The following is a 19,229-nucleotide window of genomic DNA, read 5'->3' as shown; positions in this document are numbered from 1 at the left end:
TTTCGCAAGAGATATGAAGCAGGAAGTAATATGTTTCTCAAGATTTCTTCGAACGTACGCTCTCGAAACGGTAGCGTTCACCATCATACACAACACTTCAATTACAGCGGCTTCCATTGGAGTTTGTTGAGCATCTCTGTCACGCTCTGACGCTTCTAAACGATCCCGTAACGAAACGTACCTCCATTCTTCGCATCATCTCAACCTTTTGTTAATCTTATTTGGTAAAGAAAAGAATGCAAACTGATGAGCGGTACTGCTTAAAAATTGGTCGAACGAGTGATCTGCAAGCCCCTACTTTCTTGAATGATTTCCATTTCCTTAAGATTCATATTATGAATCCCAACCTCGCCATCTGCTTTTACTACAGTTTTTTTTCTTTTCATGTGGTCTTTCCACTCTCCGTTGCTCAAAATGATTACTCCTGAGCACTTTACGTCTATTATTGTTCCTTGTGGTACTTCAACAACAGTGTAGTCGAAGAGTAGTGGACCACCTCGCCTATTTACGCTTAATATATTAGGTTTAAGTTTAGGATCACCTGTCAGTTTCCTCACCAATCATCGATCCTCCGCAGGCCTTCCTGTGCAGTCTTCTGGGGTTGCAGACTTAATGTGGATAACAGCATCGTCTGCTAAAATCCTGATAGAACTTCACCCCATTTATGTACAGCGTGTTACGGGCATAGGTACAGATATTGTGATCATTGTTACCTTGATGTGTGCCAAATTCGGTATGTAAGCTGTTTCTGTGCGTCTGTCTTTCCACAAACACACCACATACTTTAGTACCTGATGTTTTCTGCACTGACGTAACGAAACCGCAAAGTAGACTAGCCTAACTATAGATTATCCTTCTGCCTCCACGCATCCGCACTTCACTCCCTGCCGTTCTGCTGGGGAGGGGGGGAAATAGCTGTAATGGCTTGTCTATGCCACGTGTACTTGGAGTCACTAACCAGTCTAAAACCATACTACTCGTAACAGCTATAGTTAGTAATCTGCAAATAAAGTAAATATTCATGTAATGTTGTTGAATACACTGTCTTCACCCATCACTAGAAATATCGGCATTTATACCTCTAGCACCCTGTACATTGTAAACAATAACGGCCCTGTAACACTCCCTTGTGGAACTTCAGAAATAAAATCTTTCGATCTCATCCAGTTAAAAACAACCTATTGCTTCTGTCTTTTAGAAAGCCTCGAATCGAGTGACAAATCTGTTCCAGTAATCGATAAGCTCGTATTTTATTCACTAAACATCATTATGAAACTTTATCGAATGTTTTTCAGAAGTTGTGAGTGCCTCTGCCGTCTTGAAGATTGCTTTTACCTTATTACACTCCTGGAAATTGAAATAAGAACACCGTGAATTCATTGTCCCAGGAAGGGGAAACTTTATTGACACATTCCTGGGGTCAGATACATCACATGATCACACTGACAGAACCACAGGCACATAGACACAGCCAACAGAGCATGCACAATGTCGGCACTAGTACAGTGTATATCCACCTTTCGCAGCAATGCAGGCTGCTATTCTCCCATGGAGACGATCGTAGAGATGCTGGATGTAGTCCTGTGGAACGGCTTGCCATGCCATTTCCACCTGGCGCCTCAGTTGGACCAGCGTTCTTGCTGGACGTGCAGACCGCGTGAGACGACGCTTCATCCAGTCCCAAACATGCTCAATGGGGGACAGATCCGGAGATCTTGCTGGCCAGGGTAGTTGACTTACACCTTCTAGAGCACGTTGGGTGGCACGGGATACATGCGGACGTGCATTGTCCTGTTGGAACAGCAAGTTCCCTTGCCGGTCTGGGAATGGTAGAACTATGGGTTCGATGACGGTTTGGATGTACCGTGCACTATTCAGTGTCCCCTCGACGATCACCAGAGGTGTACGGCCAGTGTAGGAGATCGCTCCCTACACCATGATGCCGGGTGTTGGCCCTGTGTGCCTCGGTCGTATGCAGTCCTGATTGTGGCGCTCACCTGCACGGCGCCAAACACGCATACGACCATCATTGGCACCAAGGCAGAAGCGACTCTCATCGCTGAAGACGACACGTCTCCATTCGTCCCTCCATTCACGCCTGTCGCGACACCACTGGAGGCGGGCTGCACGATGTTGGGGCGTGAGGGGAAGACGGCCTAACGGTGTGCGGGACCGTAGCCCAGCTTCATGGAGACGGTTGCGAATGGTCCTCGCCATACCCCAGGAGCAACAGTGTCCCTAATTTGCTGGCAAGTGGCGGTGCGGTCCCCTACGGCACTGCGTAGGATCCTACGGTCTTGGCGTGCATCCGTGCGTCGCTGCGGTCCTGTCCCAGGTCGACGGGCACGTGCACCTTCCGCCGACCACTGGCGACAACATCGATGTACTGTGGAGACCTCACGCCCCACGTGTTGAGCAATTCGGCGGTACGTCCACCCGGCCTCCCGCATGCCCACTATACGCCCTCGCTCAAAGTCCGTCAACTGCACATACGGTTCACGTCCACGCTGTCGCGGCATGCTACCAGTGTTAAAGACTGCGATGGAGCTCCGTATACCACGGCAAACAGGCTGACACTAACGGCGGCGGTGCACAAATGCTGGGCAGCTAGCGCCATTCGACGGCCAACACCGCGGTTCCTGGTGTGTCCGCTGTGCCGTGCATGTGATCATTGCTTGTACAGCCCTCTCGCAGTGTCCGGAGCAAGTATGGTGGGTCTGACACACCGGTGTCAATGTGTTCTTTTTTCCATTTCCAGGAGTGTATATCAGACGGAACCTCCACTTCTTTCAGCTGTTATTTCCGTTTAGTTATTTTTACTGTGAAGAATAACCGGCTGTGTACTCTGAACACAATCTGGTTCATAGGCCGAACTACAACTCAGACTTAATTTACAACTCATGTAACAGCTTAGTCGTTTCACAAGAACACCGCGTCCGACAAATTTTGGTCGTCGGACTCCTCTTTTTTCTTCGTTCTACTTTTTTAGATCTGTATTGATAAAAACCATGGAGCTCCGTGGCGCGACGCGTGGCGATGCAGAGTCTGAGCGATTACTTGCCAGGACTAAAACTCGTCAGAAGGGTGTCTTTCGAAGCCGCACGACGCCCTAGACGGACCCAAACATAAAAATCCAACGGCAATAAACCGAGAATCGTCTCTATACCGATAACTCAAGAAAATAATCGTGCTTTAACTTAGGTGAATACCAGTTATGAACGATTATCGAGTTATACTAACTGTTAAGGGTACAGGTGTTTCAAAAAGCCCCTGAAATATTAACCAACGTATCTACACCCTTTTAAAGTCAAGGAACACGGTAGCAGCTTGGGTGACTTTGTCTATTGCGGTATGGATTTCAGGCATGAACGGAGTGAGTTGTTATTTGCAAGACTTGTGATTACGGAATCCATAGGGGGTCTTACGGAGGAGACATTCGTTCTCCAGAAACGTCATAACTCAAGAGCACGGAGTATGTTCCATAATTATATAATATATTGACGTCAGCGACTGTATGCATCAGATCGACGACTCTTCTTGAAAACGAGAATGGCCTGTGCGTGTTTTTCTTTCCCAATTGACTGGCATCCTTCATTGATCCAGTGGCCCAAGGATAATGCTGCTAAGAAGGGTATCAAACTCTTGCGCATTATCTGTTTAGCATCTCACATATATTATTCGGTCCAGATGCCTTTTCACTATTTAGCGATTTTAGTTGATTTTCTATTCTGTGAGAACTAATTACAATATCGACAGTTTCAGCGTTATTGCGATGAGGGAAAGGAGGAAACCTAACACGATCTTCCACGATGAAACGGTTTCGTAAAACTGAATTCAGCATTTCGCCCATCTCTTTGTCATCTTCTGTTTCGGTGCCATAGTTGTCACTGAGTTTATGTAATAACAAAACTTCTTACGATTTTTAGATAGATCGGTTGATTTTTTTCTTTATTTCCTTTCTTCTTTCAAGTTCTTCTTGTGAAAAATACATTAACTTCGCTTAAATCTCTTTGATTGTGTAGGAACTTTCTAACACGGCTGTTGGACCATGTCGTGTCTTTACTATCTCCCACAAACTTGCTCGGGACATAACGGTAGAAGGGGTGTCTTACAATGCTTCCGAATTTCGTTCATTTTTGCTCCACATTTTTGTCCACAGGTCCTGACACACTCGCTGATCTTGTCAGTTTGGTTCAAAAAACAGTGCGCCGGCTTGGCTACTTGTGTGAACTTGTGTGAACGCTGTAAACTGACAATTCTATAGAGAATATTTGGGCCGCCATCCAACGTGATGCCCACTATACACCCAAGTCAGACCAATCTGCTGAAATGTGGACAGAGGCAGGAAATAAAGTTTCTCAAGATTTTTTAGAACGTACGCTCTCGGAACAGTAGCTTTCACCATCATATATATAACGCTTCAGTTATAGTGGCTTCCATTGGAGTTTGTTAAACGGACGCTGTTAAACTGACAATGCTATAGATAATATGCTGCTCATGGATCAGGACGGCTCATCAACGCTTCCGTTGTTTGGAGGAGGCTACATATCATGTCACGCTTTCGCTGTCATCATTGTGACTAAGTAGATGTTTCTAGTTCAGTTACTCTTAAAAATATTTTCTCTTTGATTCGAAAGACGAGCAATAGTACAACATAAAGACTCTGTAACTGACAAATTACTGCAGACTACTTTGTCGGAAAACACTTCGTTGCATCAATAACAAGGGTATGTGTTAATAATGGTGGGAAAACATCATCTCGATATCTTTTTTCAGTAATGAAAACCAGTTTCGATGTGACAGATTATCAAAGCTGACCTTGAAGCACTAGATCTGAAAATGACTTCCTCGTCGGATCAAAACCGGTCATCGTTAGTTAGAAAAATCATGATCCAGACGGTGTTCACCTTTCATTCTACCGACGGAGATAACGGTTTCCTGAAAGTTTTCTGAGACGTGTGTAAATTATGAAACTGTTATGTGATGAACAGACTCACTGTATACTGTGAGTTACATATATGAACCTGGTTAACGCAGTTTGAGCGATATTTACATTCCATTGATTGATCCGAGTGTGTAAAACTGTGAAAGATACACCGCATTGTTCTGTTATCATAGGGTTCTTTCTTTCGACTGACTTTACACATACAACGAATTTTTAAGCTTTTCGGAAGACTTAGGACTATTCTGTCCATGAATGTGGATCTTTTCTATTATGGCATTATTATTGTGCTGTACATAAAGAAACGTGCGCAATGACGTGATTAGACAAAAGTAGAGCGAATGAAATTGACTCACCGACAAAATGTCCTGTTTTTAACCCAGGTGATCATTTTAGGATTGGCGTCCATTAAACAGATGCTGAACTACTCGTCTTGTTACAGGCAAAATTGAACAATATACCCACAGACAACCGCGCATAGCCGCAATGAAATGAACGAAAGAAGATCGTGTGTTGTTTTGATATCGTGACAGTTACAGTTAAATGTCTAGAGTTCTCCGGTTGTTGATGATAACCTTGTACGTGCAGTGTGAAAAAGTGAAGACTTTGTGTTGTACGGAAACAATTTGAAAAAGAAACTGTAAGGACACAAAGATAGCCACCCAACAGAATACAATGGCAGCAATCTGAAACAGCTTAGATTGCATGGCGAATGAGCCATGAAATTGCAGCGGCGCTTTTTGTTATTGAATCCGAAGTAGACATGACAAGTTTGTTCCAACTGACGTGATCATTTAGATTTTGAAACAGATAGCGGAATAATGTCGTTGTCGACTCCGAAATCTGGCCACCTTTGGCAGACAGTGTAGCAGTATTCTAGAGTGAGTTTAACAGTCCAGTCTCAAACAAGATTTGGAACTAAATAGGTTTTCGTTAGACCACGTGAGGAACTTACCCAACATAAATGTTGTTACCTCTGTACGCAGTGGCCCACTTCATTTCACGGTAACATACAGCTAGGGTGTTAATTGACGCCTTGAGGATTATAGAGCCTATGATAACTTTTGACAAATTTATATACTGAAATGTTGCTCTGGATAAACATTCTACGTTTTACTGTCGAGAACAGAGCAGTGCTGTACTTCTATGCAAGCTCAATCGCATATCATAGACATCGATGTATCTTAAGGGTCTGGATTGTATACTGTGTCCCATGGTAATGAAATATTTGAAAGAAATTGACATATTGACACACAACCAGCACGGATTCAGAAAATTTGAAGTTCGTAACACAACTGCCTCTTACAATGAGTGCCATCGACAAAGGATCTCAAGTTGGTTTCACAGCAGTGGACTAGCTAAATACACGCCCTTGCACCGATATGTATTCATTTTATTTCTAGGAGTTCATCTCCTCCTGTCGCCGTCTTCGTCCATCTGTCCACCCTCATCCCCCCATACTCTGTTCATCTCCTCCCGCCCCTCTCTCTGTGTCGTACAATGATATGATTTTATCTGTACACTCAGCTCCATATGTGGACACTATCTGTCAAATATGTTGCGAATAGGGTTACTACTAATGAAGCAATAAATGTAAACATCGTGATGTCATACCTGATGCTGCAGTTTTATTACATGAACAGTGACAGTGTATGAATCAAATTTGGGTACTCTCGCGTCGTTGCCTACACTTCTTTTTCACCCTCTCACCTACATTTTTGATAATAGATGGTTCTTACCTACACAGTGATTCTTTCCAGGCAGTTAGTGAAAAGTGCATCAAATTTAGTTGAAATCGGTCCAGTGCTTTCAGAGGAGATTAGGAACATACATACAGATATACATACATTTTGTGTAATATGTATGCAAGTACTTTTTCTTTTCGTGATTCGATTTTATGAAATAAAGCCTAAACGTTGCCCCAGGCTAAGCAGAAGTTACAGGTGAAAACCTCTTAGCAATCCGTCCAATCATTTTGGAGACAAACGTGTTCAAAGATAGACACAAAGGGCTACACATCTATTATCTGTATAGATTCCCAGTAGGCTTTTGGCACAGTTCTTCAGAAGCGGCTTCCGGTCAGTTTGTGTTCCTGTGAAGTATCTATGCGACTGGATTCGTTATGTCCCGTCAGCAAGGTATAGTTGGCTGTAATTGACGGGAAGACTATCTGCTGTTCTTAAGCTTTATAAACGATTTAAGAGAAAATCTGAGCAGCCCTCATTGATTGTTTAGAGATGGTGCTGTCGTTTACGTCTAGTAAAGCTATCAGAAGATCAAAATGAATTACTGAATGGTTTTGTCAAGATATCAGTATGTTGAGAAAATTACAAATGAACCAAAAACAATAAAAAATGTGAGGTCCTCCACATGCGTACTGAAAAAAAATTATGTTAAATTTCGGTTAAATGGTAAATCACGTAACTTTCAGTATTGTCGGTTCGACTAATACGTTAACATTACAATTACGACGAACTAAAGTTGGAGCCATCACAAGTTGTGACGAAGGCGAACTACAGGTGCACTTAACTGGCAGAAAAGACAAAGAGATCTGCTAAAGAGACTGTCTACGCTACGTTCGTCCGTCCTCTTGTGGAGTATCGCAGCGCAGCATGGCATCCTTACCAGTTAAGGCACTGATGATGATGATGATGATGATGATGCTGAATGGTTTGTGGGGGCGCTCAACTGCTCGGTCATCAGCGCGCGTACAAAGTCCCAGTTTCTACACAATCCATTTTCTTTTCACAATCCAATTTAGTCACTCTCACAAATGATGATGATGAAATGATGAGGACAACACAAACACGCAGTCCCCGGACAGAGAAAAATCCCCAACCTGGCCGGGAATCGAACCCATCACTCCGTGATCCAGAGGCAGCAACGCTAGCCCCTAGACCACGAGCTGCGGACTTACGGCACTGAGAGAGTCCAAAGAAGGGCAGTTCGTTTTGAACAACTTATCGCAAAACCGGGAGTAAGGATAACTGATATGATAGGCAAGTTACCGTTGCAATAATAAAAGCAAAAGCCTTTTTCTTTGTGGTGAGAGCTTTTCACGAAATTACAAATAAAAAATTCTCATACTTCCTCCTCAGAATGTAAAAATATTTTCTGGACTCCCACCTGCATGACGAGAAACGACCATCGTGATAAAATAAGAGAGAACAGAGCTTGGACGTAAAAAGAGTTATGCGTTCATTTTTCGCACGTGCCATTCGAGAGTGGAGTGGTACAGAAATAATCAAAAACTGGTTGTACGAGGCCTCTGTCAAGTACTTAAGTGTAAAGTGCAGAGTAGTCGAAGATGCAAAAAACCTGTCGCAGGCGCCAGGATTTAATTTTGCACGCTGTCTGCTACGAAACACGTGACCCCTGTCGCTCGTGTCGGCTTAGCCGTATCGCGCTGGGAAAAGATATACTCGCACCTGCTGGGACTGATCTGCGCCAAGGCCAGCCTGTGGGGGCCCACACGGCCTTTTGCTCTCATCGAATGAGGCAGAGGATTACCACGTAGGCGCTCGCTGCAAGTAAGTGTAAAACATGTACTGTCCCGGAATGAAGCTAGAAACTAGTGTATCTATGAAATCGTAAAACTACTACCTTAAGTTCTAATTCTGATTATATTCTTGGTCAGCTTATTTATCACCGTTTTAATCATAAATAACCGACTGTATCATTCAAAACAGCGCCGTTATAGTAGGCACAGTGTGCAACAGTCTGAAGCAGTGTTCCTAACATATTGTTACCAAGAACGCTTGTTATGGGACAACCAGACACCAGTCGAATGCTGAATTACTTCCACTAGTCGCCACAGCAAAGAATCTCATTTCCTTAATCAATTCCGAAACCTTACCCACAAAAACGTCATCTCACTTTTTGCCAAAACTGTGAATACCAAACCACAGCAGAGTTCACAGTAACCACCTTCCACTTGATACACATGTTCATTAAATAAATTTAAAAAGCTTATCCCCCACGCCTCTCTTCATCCTCCATCTCAGTGTACTTAAAACAAAATGGCTCTGAGCACTATGGGACTTAACATCTGTGGTCATCAGTCCCCTAGAACTTAGAACTACTTAAACCTAACTAACCTAAGGACATCACACACATCCATGCCCGAAGCAGGATTCGAACCTGCGAACGTAGCGGTCGCGCGGTTCCGGACTGAGCGCCTAGAACCGCTAGACCACCGCAGCCGGCGTACTTAAAACAAAATATACCCAGAGAGATCTACATTTTGTCTTCAGCCTGGATGGGCTAGTTTAATCTTTTCCACACTCGAACTGCTTCCGAATAATTATGCCCTCATCGCTCACATATACGTCTCACCAAAAATCTATCGCATAGCGGTCCTCTCGAAACCTGGGCTTTCAACTTAACAGACATCACACACAGTTACATTTTAAAGATGTCGTGTCACAAGCCTTTGCATCATTCCCGGTGGTTTAGAGGGGCATGCAGCTGCTTTATATATTGTCCAACTTGATTGATCATCTACACTTCACTGTAATGATTTTATCGTTTTATTTGACATTATTGATTTACGGTCTTTTGTTTCATTGTTAGATGTACCTGAAATATAAAGTGCATTAGAACAAATAATGAATGTGAGGTTAGCGTTCATTAATCTTACATTAGGGACGAATACTCCCTATTTCGACGAGCAATTATGAAAATATTTTATCAGCTCGAAAACATTACAGTTTACAACTTTAGCAAACTCTTTTGCGCAGTATAGAGGGTCATTCATTATTAATCTCAGCATGTAGCCTAAAGACCACACTTACCACACTTGCAGGAACGATAAAAATTTATATGCTTTGCTCAGTGTTAGACTTGACACAGTATGACATTAAGATAGGTCACAAGTGGTTCATTTTAAAATGAGAAATTTCCTTCAGAGTAGAGAATCGTAATTAATCGTATGTTGAAATAACAGACTTCCAACTGTTGTTGGCCATCAAATTCCAATTAGCAGTGGCAGTTCTTAGTGGAAATTTTGGTTCAGGTGAAGTCAGTGAACACATAAATGACAAATTAAGCTCCATACCTACATGGTTAATCGAATAGTAGAATATCACATAAATTGTCAAATTTGTCAGTAATATAAGATGTATTCAGTACACGTTGTCGGCGACAAAGCATAAATGTTGTTACACTCATTAAGTGAAATGGGGTAATAAGAGCTGCCTGATGTTGAGATATTCAGCCAAAGCTCGACAGACCATGTTATTTAATTCCTCCCACAGAAGCCACGCCCTTCTGAAAGAAAACTGCCAATCCGCCCCCTCCTTTTGCAGCGTTGCATTGGCTATGGGGGTGCACCTCTAGGAAGCCCACTCCCAAGCCGTGGCAACCGCGAATATCCTGCAACTGCACAGACATACCGGGTGATTTTATTCCACTGTGTACATACTTGATCAATGAGAGGATACGGAACTAAAAATGTCTAATGAACTTGTGTCCGGAAATCCATTGTTTCCATGCTGGATACCATTTATTCAAATATACAGGGTGATCAAAAAGTCAGTATAAATTGAAAACAGAATGTGAAGCGTACACATGCTTGGAATGACATGGGGTTTTATTAGAACCAAAAAAATACAAACCTTCAAAAAATTTCCGGCAGATGGCGCTTCATCTGATCAGAATAGCAATAATTAGTATAACAAAGCAAGGCAAAGCAAAGATGATGTTCTTTACAGGAAATGCTTAATATGTCCACCATCATTCCTCAACAATAGCTGTAGTCGAGGAATAATATTGTGAACAGCAGTGTAAGCATGTCCGGAGTTATGGTGAGGCATTGGGTTCGGATGGGTTCTTTCAGCATCCCTAAAGATATCGGTCGATCACGATACATATGTGACTTCAGGTAACCCCAAAGCCAATAATCGCACGAACTGAGGTCTGGGGACCTGGGAGGCCAAGCATGACGAAAGTGGCGGCTGAGCACACGATCATCACCAAACGACGCGTCTAACAACACTTTGTGTTTTTCTTTTTTTGGCCCGTGTCATTCCAAGCATTTGTGTCAATTTGTACCTCTCTACCTACATTATTACGTAGTTTCTTAAGTTTTCAAATTTATACTGACTTTTTGACCACCCGGTACTTTTTTTTTACAGTGACTGCGGTCTGATACGCACTGTGCCATGCATCCACAGTTACAGTATGCTCGGTTTCCTCCTAGAGGGTGCTACTGCTCCTCATGTCATGCCCTTGCGGCCTCTCCTCCAATAGTAATTGATAATGTTGAGTTCGATTCACTTCTCTTGCTTAAAGTGGATGTGATACAGCGTTGTACACGATGGTTCCATATTCGAATCGAGAGCTTGCAGACGTGGTGTTTACTTATGGTAAGGCAAAAAGTAACGAGGTGCGGGCGGCAAAGTTAAATCAGGAGACCTATCCACGCCGACAACAATCACAACACTAAGTGTTTGCAACAGTGTTTCGGCGTTTGAGACAGAGTTGTTTCAGGAAGCAGGAAATAATGAAGTATATACTCGATATGTTTGGGCGCCAGACTTGGAGGAAAATTTGGTTAACACTGTGGAAGGGGATCGCCGTGTCAGCACCAGGCAGTTGGTCCGCCAGTACAGAGGAAGCCAGACGACCGTGTGGAACATTCTCCATGATAACTGTTACTCCCCTTATCACTTGTAGCTTGTTCAGGGCTTACTAGCGACAGACTTTCCACATCGGGTGCAGTTTTCTTACTGGTTTCCTCACCGGGCAACCACGATTGGCTCTGAGCACTATGGGACTTAACATCTGTGGTCATCAGTCCCCTAGAACTTAGAACTACTTAAACCTAACTAACCTAAGGACATCACACACATCCATGCCCGAGGCAGGATTCGAACCTGCGACCGTAGCAGTCGCGCGGTTCCGGACTGAGCGCCTAGAACCGCTAGACCACCGCGGCCGGCGCAACCACGATTCCGGGACTTGCGTCATCCATCGTGTTCACAGGTGAGGCCGTGGTAACTTCAACTTTCTTAACAATCATCTGTGGGATAGTATGCAGAAACCCAATACTATGGTGACAGCGAATCATTAGCTTCGGTCTACACGGAATATGTGGTCCAGGATAATTGGCGACCGTAGTTTGGGACCAGTCTTCCTCCTAAGTCACCTAACAGGCCGGAATTACCGGTGTTGCTTGCCGATAACTTTGCCTCCCCTACTGGAAGTAGTGCCATTGACGATTCGAAGGGTTATGTGCCTGCTACATGGTGGTGCTCCAGCTCACTTCGCTGTAAATTTCCGAGCGCATCTCAGTCTGGTCGATGGATCAAGCTAGGGGGTCCGGTTGCGTGGCCTGCTCGTTCATCGGGTTTCAGACCGTGTGATTTCTGGTTATGGGGCAATCTCAGAAGTATAGTGTATGGAGAGCTCATTACAGATGTGGAGACACTGGAACAGCGTACTCATCCTCCCTTTGACTCTGTTCGGATGCACTCTGGCCGATGTGAACGTATGAGACAGAACATGCTACGGCGCGTACACGCATGCGTTGAGGCACGTGGAAACCGTTTTCAACACACACCGTAACTGTGGATGCATGTTACAGCGTATATTAGACTTCAGTCTCCGTGACAATGTATGATTGAGTAAACAGCCTCTAGCATGGAAACCACGCATTTCCGGACATAAGTTCATTAGGCCATTTTTGTTCTATGTCCTCTCATCGATCAGTCTTTAGAGTTTGTACACTGTGAAAAAAATCACCCTGTTAGCCATGCGACACTCTCTTTTTAAGTAGACACATTAACAAAACATTAATGTTTACCGTATTTTGACACATTCTGCGTGCATCACATGAAAATAATAATTGTAGATAGTAAAACTTGCAAATATTTGCTAAAACGGTCGGTTAATTCCGTAATATGTGATGTGTACTTAGGAGGCTTCCGTACAAACTTAATTACGTATGTATACAGACGATTAATCTATCCCGGAACTCGAGGACTTCAACGATTTTTGCCTGTTGTCGATATCGATGCTGGCTATATATCAAAATATGTGACATAAAGGGCCGTGTCTTTTGACTGCATTCACACAGAAGCTTAATTTTTTTACATCGCCAAGGGACCTCAGACTTTAGAATGTGACATATATTTTACCGTGATATATTTACGCGTATCTGAGTAAAACGGTTTCCAACAATCAGATAGTCCGACAGACAAAAAAGAAAGTGGTTCTATAAGGGTTCCGTTTTTACCGATGTAGGTACGGAATCCTAGAAGCGAACGAAATAATAATGACAGCGGTGAAGACGAGTACTAGAGTCTGTATCGTCACAACACCCTACGAATAACAATGGACTCTAAGCTGTATCTTTCTTTGTGAACGTGGAGTATACACTCCGAATAGGCAGTATTTTATTTAAATAGTTACAGTGCATTTTTTACGTGAACCGTATCAACAGAGTACTAAACTGGCACTTCCAAGTTTGGTTACCACTGCGTTATTTTGCTACAGATCTTAAATACGAGATAAAGAGATGCTACACTGTGAATATGTGCTATTTATGCTGTGGTTTAAACAATGGGACGGCATTCAGGAGGGTCCATACGACCTCACAATCTAGTAGTTATTTTGGACTACTGCAGATACAGGGTGTTTCAAAAATGACCGGTATATTTGAAACGGCAATACAAACTAAACGAGCAGCGATAGAAATACACCGTTTGTTGCAATATGCTTGGGACAACAGTACATTTTCAGGCAGACAAACTTTCGAAATTACCGTAGTTACAATTGTCAACAACAGATGGCGCTGCGGTCTGGGAAACTCTATGGTACGATATTTTCCACATATCCACCATGCGTAGCAATAATATGGCGTAGTCTCTGAATGAAATTACCCGAAACCTTTGACAACGTGTCTGGCGGAATGGCTTCACATGCAGATGAGATGTACTGCTTCAGCTGTTCGATTGTTTCTGGATTTTGGCGGTACACCTGGTCTTTCAAGTGTCCCCACAGAAAGAAGTCACAGGGGTTCATGTCTGGCGAATAGGGAGGCCAATCCACGCCGCCTCCTGTATGTTTCGGATAGCCCAAAGCATTCACACGATCATCGAAATATTCATTCAGGAAATTAAAGACGTCGGCCGTGCGATGTGGCCGAGCACCATCTTGCATAAACCACGAGGTGTTCGCAGTGTCGTCTAAGGCAGTTTGTACCGCCACAAATTCACGAAGAATGTCCAGATAGCGTGATGCAGTAATCGTTTCGGATCTGAAAAATGGGCCAATGATTCCTTTGGAAGAAATGGCGGCCCAGACCAGTACTTTTTGAGGATGCAGGGACGATGGGACTGCAACATGGGGCTTTTCGGTTCCCCATATGCGCCAGTTCTGTTTATTGACGAAGCCGTCCAGGTAAAAATAAGCTTCGTCAGTCAACCAAATGCTGCCCACATGCATATCGCCGTCACCAATCCTGTGCACTATATCGTTAGCGACTGTCTCTCGTGCAGCAATGGTAGCGGCGCTGAGGGGTTGCCGCGTTTGAATTTTTATGGATAGAGGTGTAAACTGGCGCATGAGACGATACGTGGACATTGGCGTCATTTGGACCGCATCTGCAACACGGCGAACGGAAACCTGAGGCCGCTGTTGGACCACCTGCTGCACTAGTTGCGCGTTGCCCTCTGTGGTTGCCGTACGCGGTCGCCCTACCTTTCCAGCACATTCATCCGTCACGTTCCCAGTCCGTTGAAATTTTTCAAACAGATCCTTTATTGTGTCGCTTTTCGGTCCTTCGGTTACATTAAACCTCCGTTGAAAACTTCGTCTTGTTGCAACAACACTGTGTTCTAGGCGGTGGAATTCCAACACCATAAAAAACCTCTGTTCTAAGGAATAAACCATGTTGTCCACAGCACACTTGCACGTTGTGAACAGCACACGCTTACAGCAGAAAGACGACGTACAGAATGGCGCACCCACAGACTGCGTTATCTTCTATATCTTTCACAACACTTACAACGCCATCTGTTGTTGAAAATTGTAACTACTGTAATTTCGAAAGTTTGTCCGCCTGAAAATGTACTGTTGTCCCAAGCATATTGCAACAAACGGTGTATTTCTATCGCTGCTCGTTTAGTTTTTATTGCCGTTTCAAATATACCGATCATTTTTGAAACACACTGTATAATTCAATATGAGAACGGCCGCTTCCATAATTATCCATTTCACCCAGTTTCACTTGAACTCTCCAAAAATATTTCTTCCATTCCTAGCAGTATCTCCGTCTATTATTGTTTAGAAATGCTCCAGTACAAGATTGGTTAATTTGTTTAACGCCAATTCCCTGACCACGTCGTGCCTCAGCTTTCTTTTTACTTCTTGCAATAGTGTATAAAACTATGTGTTTGTGTCCTTTACGCGCCTTATATCTAGAGGATCACCTTTAGATAAAGATCGGCTTCATTGCTTCTTTTAGCTCTTCAGGAGGAAACAATATAACTGATTTAAGAAATTAACGTTGCGTGAAAGACAAATGCTTTTGTACCTGAAAGAAAGCGACAGCGCCCTAATTATTCAACGAGCAAAGTAGAATGTTTCGAGCGCTCTAATTTCCTTCTGAAAAAGAATATACGGTACTGCTAAACTAGAACCGGCTCAGTTCAGAACAAGTTTCAACGACCTTTAGCTCTACTTTCTCTAAATATCGTGAACTTATGCAGTCTATTTCACGAGTGATTGCTCGCACTTGCTAAACTGTGAGACATTACTGCAGTCTTGGGTGGCTGTCATAGTATAACTACGCACTCACAAAACTTAATAAAGTTAACTCATTTAGGACCGCATTTACATAAACCGAATTTTACAGTAAAAGTGAAAGGCGGGTCAACCAGTATACTTTTAAGGCAACCACGATTATTCCGGAGCATTTATTGGAATTTTAGGGGGGGGGGGGGGGGTCATCCTCGCTCGTAACAATACATCACTTCGCTTCGATCCACTCCACTCCTACTGTATTGACAATTAAGAATTTCCCACTAAAAGACAGTTCCAGCATTTACAAATGGACCAGGAACCAGTAGAAACTCAACGTACGTATTTTCTTTCCGAAACGTAACGCTAATGAGATTGGGAATGAACGGCTTGGATTTAATTGAGTGATAGTTGGTTGAGCTGAATGTTTATTTTATTTAACTCTTTATTAAAAAGACAAGTCCGCCTGTGACTTCGGGACTCTTCTTCTTGACCGGTGAGAACAGCGACGGTGCAACTGCAGAATGGCTGCGTGTGGATTGCAACTTCACACTATAAACGGTTTACTTTGAAACGAAGATATGGATTAATAAAATGGCCTTTTATAACTGACACTTTTTACGGCATCATTGCAGATTTGGGAGCAGGCATTATTTTAAACATCCAGTGCCACCACAAAACAAGAAAGCGCCCATGAATTGCAACCCCATTGTAACAATTAAAATTTTTTCTATATCCTTTGTAACAAACATTTTTCTAAAACACCAAATCCGACTGCCTTCAATAACGTAGTTCAGTCGCTGGTAGAAGGCGTCCTTAAAGCTGTAATAACGAAGAAAAATTGCTTATCGCCACACACACACACGGCAGCAAAAACGGACGGATAATCAACACAAGTAGCTGCTGGTCAAAACCATCACTAACAAGGTTCGTTAGCCCACACACAACAATTCTACCTTTTCTCCATTTATGAGAGTTACTGATAACAATCCCGATGTTATTCGATCTGTATATTGAGCAAGAAGTGAAAGAAAAAAAGAAAAGTTCAGAGTAGGTATTAAAATCCATGGAGAAGAAATAAAAACTTTGAGCTTCGCCGATGACATTGTAATTCTGTCAGAGACAGCAAAGGACCTGAAAGAGCAATTGAACGGAATGGACAGTGTCATGAAAGGAGGATATAAGATGAACATCAACAAAAGCAAAACGAGCATAATGGAATATAGTCGAATTAAGTCGGGTGATGCTGAGGGAATTAGATTAGGAAATGAGACACTTAAAGTAGTAAAGGAGTTTTGCTATTTGGGGAGCAAAATAACTGATGATGGTCGAAGTAGAGAGTATATAAAATGTAGACTGGCAATGGCTAGGAAAGCGTTTCTGAAGAACAGAAATTTGTTAACATTGAGTATAGATTTAAGTGTCAGGAATTCGTTTCTGAAAGTATTTGTATGGAGTGTAGCCATGTATGGAAGTGAAAAATGGGCGATAAATAGTTTGGACAAGAAGAGTATAGGAACTTTCGAAACATAGTGCTACAGAAGAATGCTGAAGATTAGATGGGTAGATCACATAACTAATGAGGAGGTAATGAATAGAATTGGGCAGAAGAGAAGTTTGTGGCACAACTTGACTAGAAGAAGGGATCGGTTGGTAGGACATGTTCTGAGGCATCAAGGGATCACCAATTTACTACTGGAGGGCAGTGTGGAGGGTAAAAATCGTAGAGGGAGACTAAGATATAAGTACACTAAACAGATTCAGAAGGATGTAGGTTGCAGTAGGTACTGGGAGATGAAGAAGCTTGCACAGGATAGAGTAGCATGGAGAGCTGCATCAAACCAGTCTCAGGACTGAAGACCACAACAACAACAACTGATAACATAGCTCCACCGCTGCAACCATCTGCTATGTTATGACGCATCTAGCGCATGTTCTTTAATGCGCGTTAGGTAATTCGAAACTTAGTACTGAGTATAGCTAAGCAGACGTCAATGACCATTAATGCTAAGTTTTATTAAATCTATCAGGCACCAACCTGCTTATGTATGTCCAGCCTTGTGATTATAGATCTTGGGGGACTTTGGCCGTTCACTAATATAAGAAAATGAAACACCTACAGCCATCCCTATGATGTCGTTTATTGTATGGCTACCAGTTTTGGTGCTTCAGTGCACCATCTTTAGGCCTTAGGCGACGCCGAGAGGGTTAACACCATCCGTATATACGATGCATCATGGGCCAACATCATTGGTTTACGCAGACTACTTGTGACTGTGATGTTCTTTCTCCAATCATCAACCCAAAGCCGTGTGCCATTTTCACCAATTTGGAGACTACTGACACGCCGTATGTCAAATGGTTACAGGGTTTTCTCATGTAACATTCGTCGTACACGTGACGGTACACTGACACGTGCAGGATGTCGCCGTATGCTGGTAACAGGACTACGCTGCACCATTTCAACAATGTGTTTCTGTTGATGCACAGGTTGTTGAACTGCACGTTCAGACGAAAAATGGGAATTTGGAGAAATCCTGCCTAACGAAATGTGCTGAAATCTCTGGCAAACGCTCTACTGTCAGGAATTCGATGCATCTGAAAGCACCGACGGTTTCCTGCGACAAAAGCGGGAGTACTTCCATCGCAGAAGCCGTAATAAAACACCATATCTGCGGATTTATGATTAGTGTAGATGTGTGTTATTTTAGCCAGCACGTGTGCAAACACATTTAACCGATGCTTTGTCTCCAATACACGATCAATACCTCGCACTACTTCACTTAAAACACAACACTGACAACTACTCGTTGAACGACCTACTTTAATGGCAGAAAGACATCCTGAGAAAGGAGGTAAATGAAACGAAATATCGTGTGGCTGGGATCTCTCGTCGAATAGACCGATCACCTGGTGCAAGTCTTTCTAGTTGACGCCACTTCGGCCACTTGCTTGTCGATGGGGATGAGAAGATGATGAGGACAACACAACACCCAGTCCCTGAAAGGAGAAAAATCTCCGACCCAGCCTGGAACTGAATCCGGGGCCCCTTTCCATGACATTCCATCGCGACGACCACTCATCTATGGAGGCGGACAGCGAAGAGGTTGAAAGCAACGAGGTCGGTTGGGCTAAAATACAACGCTAAAGTGATTGGGTGGGAAGACACATACGTGCACTCAACTAGCCCAAACACAAACGTATATCATATGTGTTCTGTCTCGGAAACCATTCGAAATAGGGTATGTTCCATACGCAGTTTTTTACTTCGCTATTTTTTGCTTCAAACGAGCGTTCCTGTCATATCCCTGAATATTACACATTCCTCCTGGGACACACTGTAGATATAATTTGGGGTAAAACGAGTTTGAAGATCGAATCACTTTCAAATCTCCAGCTTCACGGTACGCACTCAGCGTAGACAAAGAAGCTCTGACTTGTTTTCTGAACAGGAACCCATGGCATGGGGAGTGTTCTCGGTGCTCGTTGTCTTGTTCTTTCCTACGTGACAAAATACGTCCTCTTCAAAGTCGAGAGTGAGGCG

The sequence above is a fragment of the Schistocerca gregaria genome, chromosome 2 (assembly GCF_023897955.1).
Source record: "Schistocerca gregaria isolate iqSchGreg1 chromosome 2, iqSchGreg1.2, whole genome shotgun sequence".
Lineage (NCBI taxonomy): Eukaryota > Metazoa > Arthropoda > Insecta > Orthoptera > Acrididae > Schistocerca > Schistocerca gregaria.
The sequence above is the reverse complement of the archived record's forward strand: the minus strand, read 5'-3'. Positions refer to the sequence as shown.